Raw genomic sequence first — 21,848 nt, 5'->3', positions numbered from 1 at the left:
CCCTAAACCTTTCCTCGTCTCTCTCTCTCGTCTTTCTGACACTCCTTTGACCAAGCTTTACTTAGGATGTGGGTATTGCTGGAAAGCCCAGCATTTATTATCCATCCCTAATTGCCACTGAGAAGGTGGTGGTGAGCTGCCTTCTTGTCCATGTGGTGTAATGAGGACTGTTAGGGAGTTCTAGGATTTTGACCCAGCGACAGTGAAGGAAAAGTATATAGTTCCAAGTCAGGATGGCATGTGAATTGGACAGGAACTTGAGGTGCTGGTTTTTCCAAATGTCTGCTGCCCTTATCCTTTGAGCTTTTGAAGGTTTGGAAGGTGTTGCTGAAGCAGCCTTGATGAGTTGTTGCAGTGGATCTTGTAGATGGTACACAGTGCTGCCACTGTGCGTTGATGGTGGAGAGAGTGAATGTTTAAAATAGGGGATGAGATGCCAATCAAGCAGACCAGTTTGATCTAGATTGTGTGAAGCTACTTGAGTGTGGCTCGAGTTACACTCATCCAAGCAAGAATTCCAACACACTTCTGGCTTGTGCTTTGTAGATGTGGAGTCAGGAGGTGAGTTCCTCACCTCAGATTTCCCAAATTTTTTGACCTGCTTATGTAGTACAAATCAGATGTGTGATGGGATATTCTCCACTTGTCTGGGTGGGTGCAGCCCCAACACTTAACAAGCTCTACACTCAAGACACACCAGCCAATTTGATTGGTCCCCCATCCACCACATTCACTCCCTCCACTATTAAAACATACAGGCAGCAGTGTGTATTTATACGGCTAGTCTAGTTCAGTTTAACCCCCAGGATTTGGTGGTAGTCAATAATCATCTCTACATTTTAAAAGTTTCATGGTGTCTTGCATAATGATCCCCGTCTTCATCTGGATTGCTCGTTAACAATCAATTTGAGTCAAATTACCAATAGATAGAGCTTCACCCTCTGAAGGGTCCTTGCTTTATAAATAAACTTTACGCAGGCAAATTAAAAGATAGCTAGGCAGAGCAGGAGTGCTAGACATCAGGTTTTTTTTTAAATGGTAGAACAGCAAATTAGGATATACATATATAGCCAATATAATTAGGGAAAATGGCAATTTTAAATACTTGGCCATTAAAGCAACACAAGCCAAAAATACATCTGTATTGTGACAGTAAAGTGGTCTTTCATAGACAACTGTGACAGCTTTCAAGTGGGTGATGTTTAAGGAGTCAAGTTGGACTTTGCTCAAGTGCTGAACCAAGTTCAACTCTGGCTGAGATTCCAGTCCAGTATTACCACCAGTAAGAGAAGGCTGCCTGGAAGCAAACACTCTCTGTGAAGCTAACCAATAACCCACTCAGGCGGGAGCATGACAAGCAATAGCACAGTGTCCTGCTCAGCTCTATACTTCACTGCCCTTTCTGGGAAACCCAAGATTCAGTGAAATAAATCACTATATGTTAAATTAATCTAACGAAAATACATCTTATAGGGAGACAGTCATGAAGGGAGCATTTCTACAGGCAAGTCCCAACTGGTAAGATTACCACCAGAATGACTGGCAAACCGAGCTCACGCAGGGGAAACTGAAGTAATCAGGATTCCTACCCAATTGTAAAAACAAAGAGAAATGTAGAATTGAGAAGAATTGACAGTAAGTGTGCATGCTGCTCCTGGGGTGGTAGTGAGCATTCCTAGACGTGGGTGGCCCCCGATCAGTGCAATGGTCTCCATTATTGCTTTCAATAGCAATTCTTCAGGATCCACCTCAATTCTGATACCAACAGTGGTCCCAAGGGACATAGGAACTGAACCCATGGGTTTCTGTAGAAACCCAAGACCTAGACATGCTTCATTTTGGATCCTTTCAGCTGGGAAAGAAAGAATTTATACTCACATAGCCCCACTGATGTTTTCAGGACAGTCCTCTGCACTTTACAGCCAAATGAAATATGTTCAAGGTGTAGTCACTGACATAATGTAACGTGGCACCAAAACTGCACCAAACAAGGTCCCATAACCATCAGCAAGATAAGGGCCAGATAACCTCTTTCAGTGAGGTTGGTTGAGCAATCAGCTTTGGCCAGCACACCGAGGAATATCTTATCCACTGTCAAACCAACGTCAAGGGATTCTTTTCTGACTAACTATCCGAGAATGTATTTGGGGCCTCAGTTTAATATCTCATCCCAAAGACTGCATTTCCAGCAGTGCAGCACTCCCTAAACACTGAATTATACTCCAGACTCTGGAGTGGGACTCAAACAACTTTCTGACTGTGGAGAATGCTACCAGCAGAACCTTAGCTGACGTTCAGACACAGTACTGAGCTAACTCAAAAATCAAGAGTGAAAAGACACGATGGTAGACAAGAGACAAGAGATCTCGACCTCCCATATTCTTCTTCCATCCAGTTTGTTAAAAATATACTGTTACATAATGACAAACTATCAGCTACAACACCAGATCAGAACCCAGCGATTACCATTTCCAAGAAATCTGGACCTTTTCACTTAAAGCCCTTGTCTTTCTTATCCACAGCCACCACTATTATCCAAGTTATTATTAGAACAAGAGAGCTTTAATCTTTTAACTATTTTTCTTCAAAGGCTGTGCTACAGATAAACACCATTCATACATTCCACAATTTACAGCAAGTCCACACAAGGAGGCATGAGTCAAAGATCTATAGCTGAAAGGATTTTAAATAAACAGGCAGACAGTATTCTGTGACAAATTTACAAGCAGCATGGTGGCACAGTGGTTAGCACTGCTGCTTCACAGCACCAGGGACCCGGATTTGATTCCAGCCTTCGGTCATTGTCTGTGTGGAGTTTTCACGTTCTCCCCATGTCTGCGTGGGTTTCCTTCAGGTGCTACGGTTTCCTCCGGGTGCTCCGGTTTCCTCCCACAGTCCAAAGACGTGTGGGTTAGATGGATCGGACATGCTAAATTGCCCCCTTAGTGTAACCATGGTAAATGTGTAGGGTTACTGGGATAGGATGAGAGGGTGAATCCTGGTGGGATGCTTTTTTGGAGTCAGTGCAGACTTGATCATAGGATCTGTACAGTGAAGGAGGCGGCCATTTGGCCCATTGAGTCTGTACCAACTTCGATCCCACCCAGGCCCTATTCCTGTTACCCCCACGTATTTATTCTGCTAATCCCCTGACACTAAGAGATTTGGCATGGTCAATCAACTAACCCGCACCTCTTTGGACTGTGGGAGGAAACCGGAGCACATGGAGGAAACCTACACAAACATGGGGAAAAAGTGCAAACTCTGCAGTCATCCAAGCCGGAATTGAACCCAGGCCCCTGACATTGTGAGGCAGCAGCGCTAACTGCTGTGCTACCGTGCCACCCTAAATGACGGACTAAATGATCTCTTCCTGCACTGTAGGGATTCTATAATTCTATAAATTTATGACCTTTATATCAAATGAAATTCCACACTTTGGTACGGTTTGTGGCTTGGCTGCTTACTTTATGGACACATCCTGACCCATCCACTGAAAATAGACAGACACTACCTAGCTGCAACAATCCATGCCAATACCAAGATTCTTGTGTATCACAATGATGGATGTGATACTTTCACAGTGATCCATTTGAATCATGAAAACATTCAGAAATACACTCAGATTCTGTTCTTCCAAACTTGGGCTAATGTGGGGAGAACGTGCAAGTGGTATTCTGATGGTCTTGTAAATTCCACCTTCTTTAAACTTCAAATCTCTCTTGTCCGTTTCATAACTCCATTCAGCCTGTACGCTCGGACCTGCATTGGCTACTGATCCAACAACGTCTCGATTTTAAAAATACCCTGCCTTTCAAATGATTCCACAGCCTGGTCCCTGTTGCCTACTGCAGCCCAATCGCCCTCCAAAATTTCCTTCAGTTGTGGCCTCTTGTCCATCTTGCGGCACGGTGGCACAGTGGTTAGCACTGATGCTTCACAGCACCACGGAATCAGGGTTCAATTCTCAGCTTGGGTCACTGTCGATGCAGAGTCTGCATGTTTTTCCTGTGTCTGTGTGGGTTTCCTCTGGGTGCTCTGGTTTCCTCCCATAGTCCAACGACATCTGGGCTAGGTGGATTGGCCATGCTAAATTGCCCCTTAGTGCCAGGGGAATTTCAATGGTAAATACATGGGGATAGTGCCTCAGTGGGGTTGTGGTCGGTGCAGACTCAATGGGCTGAATGGCCTCCTTCTGCACTGTAGGATTCTATGATCCCTGAATTCCTTCATTCCACCATCGTTGGCTGCCTAAGCTTTAACATCTGAAATTCCCTCCCTAAACAATCTCATCTCTCTCCACTCCTCCCTTAAAATGGTGCTAAAAGCCGACCTGGTTCATGTCTCATGTGGCACAATGACAAATTTACCTTGATAACACCTCTGTGAAGCACAATGGGACATTTTATTATATTAAAGGCACTATATAAATGCAAGTTGCTGCTGCTACGGTTGTAACATGACCTCAGGATATCCCAAAGTGTTTTACAGCCCAGTGGAAATAAGTCTCTTGTCATAATGTGGGAAACATGGGCAAGGTCTGACCAACGGCAGTGTGAAATAGGACAATACATGCTGGAAACACTCAGCCAGTCTGGCAGCATCTGCAGACAGAGAAACAGAATTAACACTTCAATGTAAAGCTGTTTGTCAGAGCTCAACAGCAACGTGACAATGACCTAATCACCTGTCGCAGTAAGGCTGACCGAGGGATAAATATCAGCCAGGCCCCCGGGACAACTCTCCCAGGCCTTCTTCAAATTACGCCATGAGATTTTTACATCCATGTGATGGGGCAGCCAAGTTTAGCATTTCATTCAAGAGACGAATCGCCAACAGTGCTGGTGCTCCCTCAGCACCACAGCAAAGTAAAGCTTATTTATTAGTCACAAGTAAGGTTTGCATTAACACTGCGATGAAGCTACAGCACCGCGCTTCCTCAGTGCCACAGCGCGGAGCATCAACCTCTTGTTTCTACGCTGACACTCTAATCCACGGCTTCTGACTTGGATGTAATTACTGCCAACTGAGGCACACCTAACACAGCTCGAAGAAAGAATTTCAGAAGCAAGATACTGGCAATCAAACCATATCACATAACACTTGAATTTACAGCCTTTGAAACCAATATGCTAAATAAGAATCACATTTCACAATTGCTTCATCAGGACAGATTGTTTTTTAAATGAAGGTTGTTAATTTGGAAACAACTGGCACAAGATGAATCAGCAATCAACAGTAATTTGGTAGTGCAGCAAAGTGAGTTTTGGAACGTTTCTTATCAGCTGCTGAAAAATGGGATTAAACTGGGGTAGGTACAATGGGCAGAGTGGCCTCCTTCTGTGCCATTAATGTTGCTACATTTTCTGAACTTCCTAAACATCTGAAAGGGACATACACACCACAGACACAATCACACCTATATAGTAAGCTAACACTTAGTTAATAACTTTTATACACCACGTTTATTTACTGCTTGTATTTCTGAACACTGAGAACCGTGCTAGTCTGTGTGATTATCTTGGAAGTTCTAATTTGACTCTTGGATCCAAATAACTGCAACCCCTTAAAAACTTTCCCAAAATTCTGGATTCTGAATTTTAATATCCACTGAAAGCATTCAAAACCTCACCAGGCCGTGCAAACATTAGTAGCCACTCAGTCTCTGTTTAATTGGAATTAGCTGAACTCCTTCCTCAAGCATTGTAGACAACAGAAGCAGCAGCAGACTGCAATATTCACAAAACGTGTCGATTCAATCTAGCAATTTAAAAAAAAAACTAGTCTGAAATTAGAGACCTGAACAAAACTAGATCAAAGAAAGCCGCTCCATCTCTGTCACGGTGTGTACATTCACCCTGTCTCCTGTGACAGAACCATCACAAGAGGACTCTGACTCTATGACTCAGAAGTGAAATGAGATGAGTCAATCTCTAGTGAACATAGTCCACATTGCTGTTGAGCTCTGACAAACAGCTTTATATTCAAGTGTTGACTCTGTTTCTCTCTCTGCAGATGCTGCCAGACTGGCTGAGTTTTTCCAGCATTTTCTGTTTTTATTTCACACTGCTGTTGGTCAGGCCTTGATGTGGGTATGCCGGCGTTGGACTGGCGTAAACACAGTAAAAAGTCTGACAACACCAGGTTTTAATCCAACCGATTTATTTGATAGTAAACACACAAGCTTTCGGGGTTAGTCCCTTCGTCAGGTGAATGGAGAGTTCTGGCCTCAGACAGAGCATATAAAGCACAGACTGTTTAGAGATTACTGATTAGAATGCGAATCCTTACACCTGACCTGCTGTTCAAGACCTGAAGTGGTTGACAATGTGAGTGGAAGGAGCACTGATCACAGGTTAAAGAGATGTGTATTGTCTCCAGACAGTACAGTAAGTGAGGTTATGCAAACCCAGGCAAGTCACGGGGGTTACAGATAGCGCGACATGAACCCAAGATCCCTGTTGAGACCGTCCTCGTGCGACATGAACCAAGTTCCGCACATATGAGGACGGTCTCAACAGGGATCTTGTGTTCATGTCGCGCTATCTGTAACCCCCGTGACTTGCCTGGGTTTGCATAACCTCACTTACTGTACTGTCTGGAGACAATATACATCTCTTTAACCTGTGATCAGTGCTCCTTCCACTCACATTGTCAACCACTTCAGGTCTTGAACAGCAGGTTAGGTGTAAGGATTCGCATTCTAATCAGTAATCTCTAAACAGTCTGTGCTTTATATGCTCTGTCTGAGGCCAGAACTCTCCATTCACCTGACGAAGGGACTAACCCCGAAAGCTTGTGCGTTTACTATCAAATAAATCGGTTGGATTAAAACCTGGTGTTGTCAGACTTTTTACTGTGGTCAGGCCTTGCCCATGTTTCCCACATTGAGAAGAGATTTATTTTTACTGGGCTGTAAAGCACTTTGGGATATCCTGAGGTCACGTTACAACGGTAGCAACAACAACTTGCATTTATACAGTGCCTTTCATGTTCACTAAAATTTGCAACCTCACACGGATGACTGATTATAGAAACCTATACTGTACAGAAGGAGGCCATTCAGGCCATCGAGTCTGCAGCGAGTCAACAACAGAGCATCTTGCCCAGACCCTATTCTCATAACCCCATCTATTTACCCTGCTAATCCCCTCACAATTCACATATCTTGGGACGCTAAAGGGCAATTCAGCATGGTCAGTCCACGTGACCCACACAACTTTGGAGTGTGGGAGGAAGCCCACGCAAACACAGGGAGAACATGCAAACTCCACACAGTCAGTCACCCAAGGCTAGAATTGAACCTGGGCCCCCCAGTGCTGTGAGGCAACAGTGTTAACCACTGTGTCACTGCACAAATAAGTGAATAAAAGATCTTTTGGTTCCACTTAATAGAGCAAATCTTCTTTACCCTGCTCAAGGAAGGATCTTGAATAAGAGAAAGACAAAGGAAGCACTTAAAGAAACCCTGAAGGCTTACCTCAGGAAATGCCACATAGGCATCAATGCCTGGGAGACCCTTGCTCATAAGACCTATTTGGAGGAACCTCCTAATTGAAGGGACACGCTTCTTCGAGGGTATCTGGTGGCAAGTTGAGATCCGGGGATCTAGCCCAAGAAAGGACTATCAGCAATCTAGAGTCCAAGGACCAAACTGACCTCCTGGAAACATTTGCCAAGTGTGCAGTTGAAGGTGTGGCTCTAGGACTGAGCTCACCAGCCACACGTGGACTCTCATAACTCATGACCAGTGACACAGAGTTTCTTAGGTGGACAAGCATCCTTGTTAGCAAGTGCTCACCAAAGTCGTCGAATATAGAAAAGCTTGAGATCCTTTCACAACAATTACTGAATTATCCCAGAATTTCTGCCTCCTTTATCTCATTTGCTTATCAATCACTTTGTGAAGGACATCATCCTGATGCTTGAACCTCTCACCTCTAATCCAACTGTCATCATTGGTTAGCTTGATGTTGTGATTAGAATGTCTTCCTTCTGCCCACTGCTGTATTTAAAAACCTCCCATCAAGGCCAAATAACTCAAGATTCTTCAACTTTTCTCAAAGGGAAGTCAGCAGCAGTGTTGGCTCTGGCCTAGCAATCCAGAGGTCATAAATTCAAATCCTGCCAATTAATAAATGAAAATGGCAATTTGCGGGCAGACACCAGGCAAAAATCTGGCTGGCTTATTAATGCCCATTCCCACCCCGTCTGGCAGACACTAAGTCCAGCTTCAGACTACGTGGCTGAGTCTTAAAATAAAAAAGAAACTAGAAATGTTGTTAAATTGCTCACATTGCAGTTTGTACCCTGCTGTGTTCGTCATGTGGTTTAAGCTTCAACTTGCAATGCAGTGTCTTCACAATTACCTGGTGGGCTAAAACTAGAGTTTATAAAACACTACAACATCCAATGGAAGACTTCAACCTCATGGATGGGAATGGAGATGAGTTTTTTTTTTGAGTGCTTTTCTTACTAAAATACCAAAGAGCCATTGTGTAGGCTAACAAGGTTGAAAAATTGAGAAGCTAAATTAAATGAAGCCATGCTCCGTATTTAATCAAAGACAGTGGCTGGAAACATTCAATCTCTAGCATCAATGTTAACTGCTGTAGTAGGAATCGGAAAGCTTTGTAAAGAGTAATAAAAGTGACGCTAGGCTCAAAGCGGTAGGTATACACGATCCTGAGATCAATTCTACAGTCACAATTATTTTTTCCCTAACTCAACCCTATCACAGAATCCTACAGTGCAGAAGGAGGCCATTTGTCCCATCAAATCTGCACCAACCACAATCCCACCCAGGCCCTATCCCCATAACGCCATGAATTTAATCCCCCTGCTAATCCCCCTGACACTATGGGGCAATTCAGCATGGCCAATGCACCTAACCAGCGCATCTTTGGACTGTGGGAGGAAACTGGAGCACCCGGAGGAAACCCACGCAGACACTGGGAGAACACGCAAACTCCACATAGTGACCCAAGTCGGAAGTCGGGAATTGAACTCAGGTCCCTGGCACTGTGAGGCAGCAGTGCTAACCACTGTGCCACCCTATCTCAGCAAGGATCAGAAACCTGCGAGGGTCTCTGGTCTTCCAACAGAAAGTGAAAACCAACATTTTTATTGTAAAGGCTTCCCAGACTGGCAGTGAAATTAGATAGGTCAGCTTCTCGGGTGCAGTACCCTGGGGCCCAAGCAGATATTTCCCCTTTGAACCCACACCCAGAGAATATTCAGCACATGTTATGGTGGATATTTTGGCCTTGGAGGGAGTGCAGAGGAGGTTTACTAGGCTGATACCAGAGTTGAGGGGGTTGAGCTATGAGGAGAGGCTGAATAAACTGGGCTTGTACTCGTTAGAGTTTAGAAGAATGAGGGGAGATCTCATTGAGACGTATAAGATGATGAATGGGATGGACAGGATAGAGGTGGAGAGACTCTTCCCGCTCAAAAAAGACAGTAGGACTAGGGGGCACAGCCTCAGGATAAAAGGGGGGCGGTTTAGAATGGAGTTGAGGAGGAACTTCTTCACTCAAAGGGTGGTGAATCTCTGGAATTCTCTGCCCGTTGAAGTGGTGGAGGCTGCCTCGCTAAATATTTTTAAGACGCGGGTTGATGGGTTTTTGATAAGAGAGGGGATTAAGGGTTATGGGGAGAAAGCAGGAAAGTGGAACTGAGCAGCGACAGATCAGCCATGATCTTATTGAATGGCGGAGCAGGCTCGAGGGGCTGGATGGCCTACTCCTGCTCCTATTTCTTATGTTCTTATGGGGTCGTTGTTTGTACAGAGACACTGCTTTTCTGTCCCTGAGGCATCAGAAAGGGAGATTTTTCAAGTCCCTGTGAGAAAAGAAGTGTTTCAAAAAAGAGAAACCTGAGATTAACAGCTGTGTTACACAGCCAAAAAAAATGTATGGGGCCGGGGGGGGGGGGGGTGGAATAACATGGCTCGCAAATAGCAGCAGACTGAGGTGGGGGCCACTACAAGTGTAGGGGCACTGAGGGTGAGAGAGGACACTGGGTGACTGAGAGGAAACAGCCTGATGCTCTACCAGGGAGGAGGAGAGAGGAGGGAGGGGGGAGAGAGAGAAGGAGGGAGGGGGGGAGAGAGAGAAGGAGGGAGGGGGGGAGAGAGAGAAGGAGGGAGGGGGGGAGAGAGAGAAGGAGGGAGGGGGGGAGAGAGAGAAGGAGGGAGGGGGGAGAGAGAGAAGGAGGGAGGGGGGGAGAGAGAGAAGGAGGGAGGGGGGGAGAGAGAGAAGGAGGGAGGGGGGGAGAGAGAGAAGGAGGGAGGGGGGGAGAGAGAGAAGGAGGGAGGGGGGAGAGAGAGAAGGAGGGAGGGGGGGAGAGAGAGAAGGAGGGAGGGGGGAGAGAGAGAAGGAGGGAGGGGGGGAGAGAGAGAAGGAGGGAGGGGGGGAGAGAGAGAAGGAGGGAGGGGGGGAGAGAGAGAAGGAGGGAGGGGGGAGAGAGAGAAGGAGGGAGGGGGGGAGAGAGAGAAGGAGGGAGGGGGGAGAGAGAGAAGGAGGGAGGGGGAGAGAGAGAAGGAGGGAGGGGGGAGAGAGAGAAGGAGGGAGGGGGGGGAGAGAGAGAAGGAGGGAGGGGGGGAGAGAGAGAAGGAGGGAGGGGGGGAGAGAGAGAAGGAGGGAGGGGGGAGAGAGAGAAGGAGGGAGGGGGGAGAGAGAGAAGGAGGGAGGGGGGAGAGAGAGAAGGAGGGAGGGGGGAGAGAGAGGAGGAGGGAGGGGGGAGAGAGAGGAGGAGGGAGGGGGGAGAGAGAGGAGGAGGGAGGGGGGAGAGAGAGGAGGGGGGAGAGAGAGGAGGGGGGAGAGAGAGGAGGGGGAGAGAGAGGAGGGGGGGAGAGAGAGAAGGAGGGGAGGGGGGGAGAGAGAGAAGGAGGGAGGGGGGGAGAGAGAGAGGAGGGAGGGGGGGGAGAGAGAGAGGAGGGAGGGGGGGGAGAGAGAGAGGAGGGAGGGGGGAGGTCCATCTGCATCCAAACCTCTTGTAAATGGGCTAATTTGAAACAAGGGGGCACACCGAAGGGAAACGACAGCCAGAATATACATTCAGAAACCCGTTTTAAATAGTGTCTCCCCCCCCCCACCACCCCACCTCGGGGGGGGGGTGTTAGTTTCACACACACACACCCCTGCATTAACTCGATTTCAATAGAGTGTAGTCGGTCAGCTAAATAAATCTCTAGTTTGTGATTAATCATTCCTCCCCCCCTGTCTCAGAGATAATCTATTAAACAGCCCCCCTTTGTTCAGCGAACACAATAGCTGCTCAAAGATGGGCAAGCCAATGTCACCATTTTGAATGTAGGTAGCAGTTTTTAAAACAAAACACAAACAGCATTTGGAGATACACAAACCCCACCGTTCAGTCTTAGTTTAATTTCCCCTTTGACAAGAAGCCTGCAGCATTTCTGGACTCGTTTCCTCTCGGCAGAAACTCGGAGAACAGAAAGCAGAGGAAGCCTTTCTCTTCCCTACCCCTCTTGGCTCTAAATCTTTTTCTTCCCCCCCGCCCCCCCCCCCCTCCTTACTTCTTTGACTGATTTTCCCTGACCTCCTCCCCACCCACCCTCCCTCTATTTCACAGAGAAATCCCAGCCGGTGCCGCCGGTAACTCACCCTCACTCCACCACCACGAGTCCCGCAAAGCCGGCTTCTGCACTGACACCAGAGGGAGATTAAACACCAAGGAACAGCCCCTCAGCTGCTCAGACAACTCTCCTCCTACACTTAAAGCTTTGCCCAGGAAATGCAGCGATAGCGAGCTCTTAAAAAACGAAAAAAAAGCACACACACACACACACAGGACCTTGCGTGGTTTAATTTCATCCCAACCCCACCCTAAACGGTTATTGATACAATGGATATGTCCTGGACAGCACCGCAAGCCATACTATTAACTGATAGGGAACAAGTGTCTCTCTCTCTCTCTCTCCCCCCAGCTCCCCATCAGTCCACTAGACAGCAACACTCATCCTCCACCCACTGTAATACAGTTGGAAATCAAATTCAAGGTAATTCAACAGGTCCTTTTTTTTTTGCCAGGACTGTTCCTGCTTCACCTCTCAGCCATTCTTTGTGTGAAGATTGAGGGGTAGACCATTTGGGACAGAGATGAGGAGACATTTCTTCACCCAGAGAGTGGCGAACCTGTGGAATTCATTACCACAGGAAGTAGTCGATGCCAAAACATTGAATGTATTCAAGAGGCAGCTGGATGTAGCACTTGGGGTGAATGGGATCAAAGGTTATGGGGAGAAAGCAGGATTAGGCTATCGGGTTGGACAATGATTGTGATGAATGGCAGAGCAGGCTCGAAGGGCCGAATGGACTCCTCCTGCTCCTATGTTTCTAAGAACAATTTGGCCGATTCCTGGCTGCTCCCAAAAGCCAGGGCACCAAGACCAGACTGTGGTCATGCCAAATTTAAGACACAGGAGGGCCTCCACCTTCCTGGAAATTCACAGAGTTTACCGTGATTGAGTCTACCCAGTCTTCAGTATTTCAGTAAATAAACATCTGCTTGACCTTTCCAACAGTCACTTTCCTCTTTGGCAGTTCCCTGGAACTGAGGGTGACTCACTTCCAATGTGATGACTCGCTTGGGTTCTAATGGATTCTGATCGGCTCTGAGGTGGCTGGTAAGTTCAATGTCCAATCTGCAGACTCAGGCACTGGTAGGGCTGGCGGTGCTTGAAGGGTTAAGTGGAGAAGTGTTTGGAGGTTTTTGCACTCCTTCTAGAGTGCAAAATCTCACCTCTCTGTTCTCCTGAAGAATAACTTCAGAAGGGATTGGATATATATTTAAAACGGGACAGATGGGTTGGAGAAAAGAAGAGGGGAGTGAACTATTTCAAAGAGGTAGCGTAGGTATGATGGGCCGATTGGCCTCATTTTACACTATGTGCTCTACGGTAGAGACTCAATTTGCTTTACATCTGTCTAGACTTACAGCAACTTTATTATCGTGTAGCGTAGATTTTTATGTAATAATGATTTTAAATCTGATGTTTGTGGCAGCACGCAAGTGGTGTGGTTATCTGGCACCGAGGATCTTATTTTAATTAGCTCATGGGATATGGGCATCACTAGCTGGGCCAGCATTTATTGCCCATCCCTGAAGGTATTTAAAAGTCAACCAGATTGCTATGAAGCTGGAGTCACATGTACACCAGAGCAGATTTCCTTCCCTACAGGACATTAGTGAACAAGATGAGTTTTTGCAACAATTGACAATGGTTTCATGGTCATCATTAAACTTTTAATTTTTATTAAATTGAAATTTCACCATCCACTGTGGTGGGATTCAAACCCAGGTTCCCTGGCATTATCCTGGGTCACTGGATTACTAGTCCAGTGACAATACCACTACTCTATTTCCTCCCATAATTATTCTAGTAAATGGGGCTTGAATTCTGTGATTTAGTTTAGTTCATTTATTAGTGTCAAAAGTAGGCTTACATTAACACCACAATGAAGTTACTGTGAAAATCCCCTAATTGCCACACTCCGGTGCCTGTTCGGGTACACTGAAGGAGAATTTAGCATGGTCAACGCACCTAATCAGCAAGTCTTTTAGACTGTGGGATGAAACTGGAGCACCCGCAGGAAACCCATGGAGACACAGGGAGAATGTGCAAACTCCACACAGTGATCCAAGCCAGGAATCGAACCCAGGTCCCCGGCACTGAGAGACAGCAGTGCTAACCACTGTGCCATATACCTAAAATTTTCTGGGTGCGCACGACTCCAGACAAATGCCATGAAAAAATGACATCCCCACATATGCTCAATCAGCACATGAGGGAAAACCAAGAACAGCACTCGATACTCAAGGATCTTCACTGTTCTACTTGCGCCCTAATGAACAGAAACATTTCTCTCTCACACAAACAGCAGCGGAATGGGTAAAGGCAATCAGGGGAGGAATTGGATGCACTTAATTTTTAAAAAAACATGTCAGCCTGGCTATTATTGACAGCATGGATTTATTCGGGAACATGGAATGAAAGAAAAAGACAATGGGACAGCTCAGTATTTATGAGTCAACATCCCACAATGAGACTGTATCTTGTGACAGGATGTGAGAGAGCGTCATCCCAAGCAACTGAAACAACAGTTTTATTTGTCCAGCAAAGGTTGAAGAGAATTAACCGGGTGGAGAATTGCTTTAAAGATCACACAATTTGCTAAGGGCTCTAAATTCCATTTACACCAATTTAAAATATTCTTTATTGCATTACACATGATGAGCTATAAAAAGACATCAAACAGTGTAACCCCACTGCTCCTCGTGGTCGTACCTTTCTTCTGCAATCAACAGGCTTTTAAAACCCAAAGATTTTACACCATGTCATTCACCATTTCTCAATTGACAATTTTTCTTGCCTCTGTTCCATCTCCATTCAGTCCCAAATTCTTTCGTTAGTCTGAACATGTGCCTTCTGGTTCCAAGTCTTCAATTTAAAATAATATTGCAGCTTGTGAAAACACAGCCATTCAGCCACGAAGCTCGATACCATCCAAGACAAAGCAGCCTGCTTGATTGTTATCTGTTTCACAAGCATTCACACACACACACACCCCACCCCCCAGTGGCAGCAGTATGTACTATCTACCAGATGCACTGCAGCAACCCACCAAGGTTCCTTAGACAACACTATGCAAACTATCATTTAGAAGAACAAGGACAACTTGGGAATACCAACACCTGGAGTTCCCCTCCAAGTCACTCACCATCCTGACTTAGAAATATATTGTAATCATGATGTGGAGATGCCGGCGTTGGACTGGGGTAAACACAGTAAGAAGTCTGACTTAAACCGGGTGTTGCTGTTAGGCTGATTGGTGTAACAAATTGTCCCTAAATTAGTCCTCCCTCAATGCCATAAGCGTAGACAAGGGTCATGGGTAGAGGGGGGACTCAATGTTAAAATGGCGTTGCGGGCTCGTGGGGCCGAAGGGCCTGTTTCCCAGGCTGTTTTGTTCTTTGTCCTTCACTGTCGCTGGGCTAAAATCTGGAATTCCATCCCTAACAGCACTGTGGGTGTACCTATACCTCAGGGACTGCAGCAGCTTAAGGAGGCATCTCGCCACTGCCTTCTCAAGGGCAATTAAGGATGGGCAATAAATGCTGGCCAGCCAGCGACGCCCACATCCCGTAAATGAATAAAACAATTCCAGCTCCTCAAGCCTGTTCCTGATCATAATCATGACGAATCAATTCCTCAAATCCATTTAGCCACCCTTGTCATCTTTAGTGAATGAAAATCTATCACATTCAGCCTTGAAATCTCCAATTGTTTCAGCATCCAGTACATTTTTGGCAGGGTTTGCATTTCCCATATCCTTTATATGACGAAGATTTTTCCCAAGTCCACTTCTGAATGGCTACGCTCTATTTTAAGATTGTGGGTAACCGTAAACAAGGAGGCACAAGGGGAAATAATTTCTCTGCATCTACTGTCAAATCTTTATAAATTTAACATTTTCGATACCATTACATATGAAATATGAGCATATAAATGAAGTGCAGGAGTAGGCCATTCAGCCCCCCCCCCCAAGCCTGCTCCACCATTTGATAAGATCATGATCAATTGTGGCCTCTATTGTCCTGTCCACCCCAACACCACCCACACATGCTTTGACTCCCTTGTCAGTCAAGAATCGAACTGAGCTGTAGTGTGTTCACCGACCAAACCTCCACTGCTCTCTGGAGTAGTGAATTCTGTAGACTAATGATCCTGAGAGAAAAACACTCTCCTCATCTACATCTTACATTCGATTTATTGTCACGTGTATTAGTGTACAGTGAAAAATGTTATTTTTTGCACACTATACAGGCAAAGCATACCGTACATAGAGAAGGAAAGGAGAGAGTGCAGAATGTGGCGTTACATTCATAGCTAGGGTGTTGAGAAAAATCAACTTAATACGAGATAGGTTCATTCAAAAGTCTGACAGCAGCAGGGAGGAAGCTGTTCTTGAGTCGGCTGGTATGTGACCTCAGACTTTTATACCTTCTTCCTGACAGAAGAAGGTGGAAGAGAGTATGTCCAGGGTGTGTGGGGTCCTTAATTATCTTGGCTGCTATTCTGAAGCAGCGGGAAGTATAGACAGTGTCAATGAACGGGAGGCTGGTTTGTGTGATGGACTAGGCTTCGTTCACAACCCTTTGTAGTTTCCTATGGTCTTGGGTAGAGCAGGAGCCCATACCAAGCTATGATACAACCAGAAATAATGCTTTCTATGGTGCATCTGTAAAAGTTGGAGGGAGAGTCATAACAGACATGTCAAATTTCCTTAGTTTTCTGATAGAGGCATTGGTGGGCTTTCTTAATATAGCGTTGGCATGGAGGGACCAGAACAGATTGTTGATGATTCGGACACTAAAAACTTGAAGCTCTCAAATATTTCTACTTCACCCCCATTGATATGGAAAGAGGCATGTCCTCCACTGTTCTTACTGAAGTCAAAATGGGAAGCTTCTTACTTTTAATTGTGTCTCTAGTTTTAGTCTTTCCCACAAGGTGAAACATCCTTTAGCATCCAGCCTGTCAGTCCCCTCAGGGTCTTATATGTTTCAATAAGACCATCTTTCAGTCTTCCACACCCCAGTGGACACAGACCCGATCTGTCCAACCTTTCCTCACAGTACATTCTTTTCAGCCCAGTTGTAGAGCGTCTCTACACTGCTTCCACATGTATGTACCTCGCTAAGATCTTCCCTCAGATCCTTTCTATGTGTCATCATTCTTTCCTCCTACTGGGGATAAACCTTGTGACTTTCTGCACCGTCACCATGCTTGGGCTTCTCAAAGCATTTTCTTTCTCTCAGTTTTGTCCCTTGCCCTCAAAGGGCTATCTCTGGTGGAGGGGAGCACAGTCAGATCCTCTCCCTCTCGCCAAGAAGCCTTTATTAAATGTGTGAATATCCCTTTGCTCAGTGATTTTAAACTTCTTACCCTGATTTTCAAATCCCTCTAATTGCCTGCTCCTACTTCCTCTTTCCAATCCCCTCAGGGATCCCTGCACTCCTCCAATTCAGCCCTCTTGTGAAGCACCAATGTTTATCATTTTACCAGTGGCCTTCAGCTGCCTGGGCCCTAAACTATGGGATTCTCTCATTAAACTTCTTCACATCTTTTAAGACACTCCATTAACATATCTCCACCTGCATTAATACCTCGTAATTTTGATAGTGTCCTGTAAAGTGACTTGGGAAGTTAATGATCAGTTGCAGCATCCCAACCTGATTTCTCTGCCAGATTCAAAGTCACTGAGGTGAACTGTAGCATCCCGAATATTGCTGTGAGGGTCAGTTAAACCAGCAAAGGCCAACACTCAAATTTGGCATCTTACCATCTGCACAGCTTGATGCTAAATCCAGTGGCACCTTTACAGTTGAATTAGGAGGAATAGGCCCTCTGGTTCCACAAGCCTGCTCCTAATCACCAAGATCCTGATTGATTGGATCGTGGCCTCATCTCCACATTCTGCCTATTGCCCGATAACTTTTGATTCTCTGGCTAATCAAGAACTTATTTACCTCAGCCTTAAAAATATTCAATGACTGCGCCTCCACTGCTCTTTGGGGAAGAGAATTCCAAAGATTCATGGTTCTCAAGAGAAAAAAGAAATCTTCTCATCTTCATCTTAAATGGAAGATCCTGCATTTTTAAATCATGTGCCCTCGTTCTAGTCACCCCACAAGGAAAACCATCCTTTCAGAATTTAGATCAAGGCTCCCTCAGGATCAGTTTCACCTCAGAACCTTCTAACTTCCAATGGACACAGGGCTCGCCTCTGCAGCCTTTCCTCATCAGATAACCTCCATCCCAGGTATCAGTCAAGTGAACATTAGCCAGTAGAGCATTGGGGAAAGGGAATTTAAACAAAATTCAAACAGGTTACACAAATCAGATTTTGCACTGAAGTCATTTCCTCCCTGATTGTGATTCAAAAATGAGGAACTGTAGAAAGTCATTTGGGGAAAGCTGTGATACAAATCAAACCAAGGGATTATTGAAAGATTTTGAACGCATTTTCTTCAATTTAGGGTCAGTATTGGAGATGTATCTTATTAAGTTGGCTTAATGCTGAGAAAGGTTGGTACGGCTCAGTAGCACAGTGGTTAGCACTGCTGCCTCACAGCGCCAGGGACCCAGGTTCAATTGATGGCTTGGGTGAGTGAGTGTGTGTGTGTGTGTGTGTGTGTGTGTGTGTGTGTGTGTGTGTGTGTGTGTGTGTGGAGTTTGCACATTCTCCCAGTGTCTATGTGGGTTTCCTCAGTGCTCGGTTTACCTCCCACAGTCCAGAGATGTGTGAATTAGGTGCAATGGCTATGTTAAATTGCCCCTTAGTTGTTGGGGAACCAGCAGGGTAAGTGTATGGGGTTTGCAGATAGGGCCTGGGTGGAATTGTGACCAGTGCGGACTCAATGGGCCAAATGACCTCCTTCTGTACTGTAGGATGCTATGATCCTATGATTCACCCTTGCATCTCCTGATCTGGCCTGAACTTGTGTCAGCCTGAAGAGATGCAAGTACCTGCTCTCCGTAATGCAGTTAAATGAAATGGGTTTTGATCATCTCAAATTAGTAGATGCTTGGCTCCAATCCACGCAGTCAATGCTATTGCATTAAAGCTGTTCAGTTGCAAGGCCAGCATGTGTGGAATTAGCTCTGGGCCATGCATCAAGTAAGCTCCTACAATTAGACTCTCCCAGCCTCCAACCAGAGTGGAAACGGAAATCAGCCAAGGTTTCTACTCTTCATTACTGCGACACCAGCTAGAAAGTAAGAGCTAAAATGCAAATGTGAGTGCATAGGGTTTTAGAAAAAGTTGATGGGGGAGATGATCTGGGCTGACACCAACTACCTGCACAGCCACAACACAGGATGACTATCAACATCTGTAGGCTGCACCACAGCATCAGTTACCATGTAGAGCCATAACAGAACAGAAGGAAGCCATTTGGCCCATTGAGTCTGCACTGTATCGATTTGTATTTAGGCAAGCAGAAGAGAAAGGTGAAAAGAAAACTGGTCATTTTACTGGGAGAGTATGAAAGTTAAAGCATCATTGGAAAAGGAACAATTTGCTGAGCTAGAGGGGTTGTGACAAAGTGAACTCTTTCAAACAGCTTACACGTACACATTGGGCTGAATGGTCTCCTTCTATGCTGTATGACTAATGGTGTTACTGGCATGTCAGGAGTTAAGGCATGTTTGGCTAGAGTAACATTCCACTCTAACAAGAACACTAACTGATGGATGTGTCACAAATTGTGGATTTGTCTTGTAATATTTACACACAAGATAAAGGCTCAGCCACATGCATTTTGAATCAATTTAGTTTAGCACGAAGGTCAGAAGAGGATCCACTGTCTGTAAAAATTGCTTCTGTCATTTAGTGCGTTGCATTTTAAGTGATTTACTGTCTGGATTGTAAATGGGCCCCAAGAGCAGCGGGAACTTTAATCCGAGATAGATTCAACTCACTTTGCCAAAATCTAAAATGGCTGCACAACAATACTGATTCCTTTGGCAGGGGGGGGGCGGGGGTGTGTGTGTGTGTGTGTGTGTGTGTGTGTGTGTGTGTGTGTGTGTGTGTATATCAGATGATGTGCTGCAAATTGGTGCACTGAGCTAATTCAATAGTTCTGAACATTCAACCAACCCTTAAGTGGCAAACAGCTAAATAAAAGCTACCTTTAAACAGCACCTTATCACGTATCTCAAACTCCATCCTGAAGCGGTTCACACAAAATTACTTTGAAGATCAGAGTTTACTTTGTAAATAAAGTATGTACTGCATGCATCTTAGCTTTAGATTTTAGATTGTGTGCATTTATTTTCTCATTCATGATTCTTTGAAGTAAAACATATTGCAATGAATATAAGAACATAAGAAATAGGAGCAGGAGTAGGCCATCTAGCCTGTCGAGCCTGCCCCGCCATTCAATAAGATCATGGCTGATCTGTCGCGGCTCATTTCCACATTCCCGCCCTCTCCCCATAACCCTTAATCCCCTCTCTTATCAGAAACCCATCAACCTGCGTCTTAAAAATATTTAGCGAGGTAGCCTCCACCACTTCAACAGGCAGAGAATTCCAGAGATTCACCACCCTTTGAGTGAAGAAGTTCCTCCTCAACTCCGTTCTAAACCGCCTCCCCTTTATCTTGAGGCTGTGCCCCCTAGTCCTACTACCCTTTCTGAGCGGGAAGAGTCTCTCCACCTCTATCCTATCCATCCCATTCATCATCTTATATGTCTCAATGAGATCTCCCCTCATTCTTCTAAACTCTAATGAGTACAAGCCTAGTTTATTCAGCCTCTCCTCATAGCTTAACCCCCTCAACTCCGGCATCAGCCTAGTAAATCTCCTCTGCACTCCCTCCAAGGCCAAAATATCCTTGCGTAAGTACGGTGCCCAAAACTGCACACAGTACTCCAGCTGCGGCCTCACCAATGCCCTATACAGCCGCAGCAAGACCTCCCTACTTTTATATTCAATCCCCCTCGCTATGAAGGCCAGCATCCCATTAGCCTTCCTGACCACCTGCTGCACCTGCAAGCTGGGTTTTTGCAACTCATGCACAAGGACCCCGAGGTCCCTCTGCACCGTCGCCTGCTGCAGTTTTTCGCCATGTAAGTAATAGTCCTTCCTACCAAAGTGGACCACCTCGCACTTGCCAACATTAAATTCCATTTGTCAGTTCCTGGCCCATTCACCCAGCCTATCTAGATCCTTCTGTAGACTCTCCACACTCTCCGCGCAATTTGCCGTTCCACCAATCTTGGTGTCATCAGCAAATTTCGACACCCTGCACTCGGTTCCCTCCTCCAGATCATCTATATAAATGGTAAATAGCTGAGGCCCCAGCACCGACCCCTGGGGCACTCCACTAGTCACCAACCGCCAATCCGAATAGCACCCATTGACCCCCACTCTCTGCCTCCTATTTGACAGCCAATCCTCTATCCACGCTAACACCCTACCCCCAACTCCATGTCCCCTGACCTTCTGCAATACCCTCTTGTGAGGTACCTTGTCAAACGCCTTCTGAAAATCCAGAAAGACCACATCCACCGGCTCTCCTCTATCCACCGCCCTAGACACATCCTCATAGAACTCCAGTAAATTTGTCAGATACGACTTCCCCTTAACGAAACCGTGCTGCGTCTGCTCTATCAAGCAATTCCCCTCAAGATGCCTCGCTATTTCCTCCTTGATGACGGATTCTAACATTTTACCTGCAACAGACGTTAAACTAACCAGCCTATAATTCCCTGCCTTTTGCCTGGCACCCTTCTTAAACAACGGCGTAACATTAGCCGTTTTCCAATCTTCCGGCACTTCCCCGGAATCCAGCGACGTTTGGAAAATAACCACCAAGGCATCCACTATCACCTCCGCCATTTCTTTCAGAACCCTCGGATGCATTCCATCCGGTCCTGGCGACTTGTCCACAATCAGTCCCTCCAGTCTGTCGAGCACCGCCTCTCTAGTAACAATAATGTCATTGAGACCCTCCAGTCCTACCACCTTTCCATCTCTAACACCCGGCTAATTATTCACATCCTCCTCCATGAAGACCGAAACAAAAAAGTTATTCAAGACCTCAGCCATTTCCCCATCCCCTACCACTAAGTCCCCCTTCTCATCCTCTAAGGGTCCAACGTTCACCCTAGCCAGCCTCTTCCTTTTTATATATTTATAAAAGCTCTTGCTATCCTTTTTTATATTAAGCACTAGCCCAGCTTCATAGTTTCTCCTACCCTTCTTTATCAACTTCGTTGTCAATCTTTGTTGACATTTAAACCTCTCCCAA

General features: G+C 45.7%; 1 protein-coding gene across 2 annotated transcripts in view; it reads right to left on the bottom strand.

Moving 5' to 3' along the window:
* Nucleotides 1-21,848, bottom strand: part of pisd (phosphatidylserine decarboxylase) — a 124,291-nt gene that overhangs the window by 61,845 nt on the left and 40,598 nt on the right. The window contains exon 1 of one of the 2 annotated variants that reach the window (XM_080208539.1): nt 11,631-11,649. The exons of the other annotated variant lie outside the window; for it this stretch is intronic. The gene's annotated coding sequence lies outside the window, so the exon portion shown is untranslated. Of the gene's footprint in view, nt 1-11,630; nt 11,650-21,848 lie in introns of those variants that run through there. 2 annotated transcript variants of the gene reach the window in all.

Source organism: Carcharhinus amblyrhynchos, chromosome 20 (genome assembly GCF_965287045.1).
Source record: "Carcharhinus amblyrhynchos chromosome 20, sCarAmb.v2.hapA, whole genome shotgun sequence".
In the NCBI taxonomy this organism is placed as follows: Eukaryota; Metazoa; Chordata; class Chondrichthyes; order Carcharhiniformes; family Carcharhinidae; genus Carcharhinus; species Carcharhinus amblyrhynchos.
This window is presented reverse-complemented; position numbering and strand designations above follow the sequence as displayed.